Below are 1,063 nucleotides of genomic sequence, written 5' to 3'. Positions count from 1 at the left end.
GGAGGGAAACAAGAGGGAAGAGAGTAGTTGGTGTTGAGGAAGAGGAGGAATACTTTGAACCAGACATGGATGAGAATATGGAGAACCATTATGAAGAAGAGGCTCACAACCATGGCAGAGAAGGTCCAGCACATCAGGCTGGACAAGAGAGAAGAGTTCTGGGTTCTTACATCAACTCAAATCCAGGAAACTGTAGAAGTAGCATCAAAAGGCCAACCATACATGCCAACAACTTTGAACTAAAGCCACAGCTCATCACCCTTGTTCAGAACAATTTTTCATTCAGAGGAAGTGTCCAAGAAGACCCCAATCAATATCTAACCACCATCCTGAGGATATGCGATACTGTGAAGTCTAATGGTGTTCACCCTGACACCTATAGACTACTTCTGTTTCCCTTCTCACTCAAGGACAAAGTATCTAAATGGCTGGAATCCTTTCCAAAGGAGAGTTTAGCAACCTGGGGTACAAATCAACAGGTTGAGAGCTGAGGTACAAATCTTCAGGCAGCAAGATGGTGAGACTCTATATGAAGCATGGGAGAGGTTTAAGGACCTGACAAGAAGATGCCCACCAAATATGTTCAATGAATGGGTGCAGTTGCACATTTTCTATGAAGGCCTTTCGTATGACTCAAAGAAAGCAGTAGACCACTCATCCTGAGTATCTCTGAATAAGAAGAAGACCATTGAAGAAGCCATAGATGTCATTGAGACTGTAGCAGAGAATGACTACTTCTATGCTTTTGAAAGAGGCAACACTAGAGGAGTGATGGAGCTGAACAATGTGGATGCACTGCTAGCTCAAAACAAGCTTATTACCAAGCAGTCGGCTGACCTTACCAAAAAGATGGACAGGAATCAAGTGGCAGCAATCACCACCTCAGCAGCAGCTCAAGAAGGAGTGAATGAAGAAGCAGAGGGTGATCAGGAACAAGCCAACTACATTGCAAATTCACCTAGGCAGCACCATGACCCATACTCCAAAACATATAATCCCGGTTGGAAGAACCACCCAAACTTTGGATGGGGAAACCAACAGGATCAAGGCCAAGATCAGAGAC

At 44.4% G+C, this 1,063-nt stretch overlaps 1 non-coding gene across 1 annotated transcript; it reads right to left on the bottom strand.

Annotated features, from left to right (window-relative positions):
* Window positions 1-477: 477 nt before the first annotated feature.
* LOC112753902 (small nucleolar RNA R71) lies at window positions 478-584 on the bottom strand. Its single transcript, XR_003178264.1, has one exon. It is a non-coding gene; the product is annotated as a small nucleolar RNA R71 (small nucleolar RNA).
* Between the last annotated feature and the right edge of the window lie 479 nt (window positions 585-1,063).

The sequence above is a fragment of the Arachis hypogaea genome, chromosome 15 (genome assembly GCF_003086295.3).
Source record: "Arachis hypogaea cultivar Tifrunner chromosome 15, arahy.Tifrunner.gnm2.J5K5, whole genome shotgun sequence".
Lineage (NCBI taxonomy): Eukaryota > Viridiplantae > Streptophyta > Magnoliopsida > Fabales > Fabaceae > Arachis > Arachis hypogaea.
Note: the sequence above shows the minus strand (reverse complement) of the source record. Positions and strands in the feature narration are given on the sequence as shown.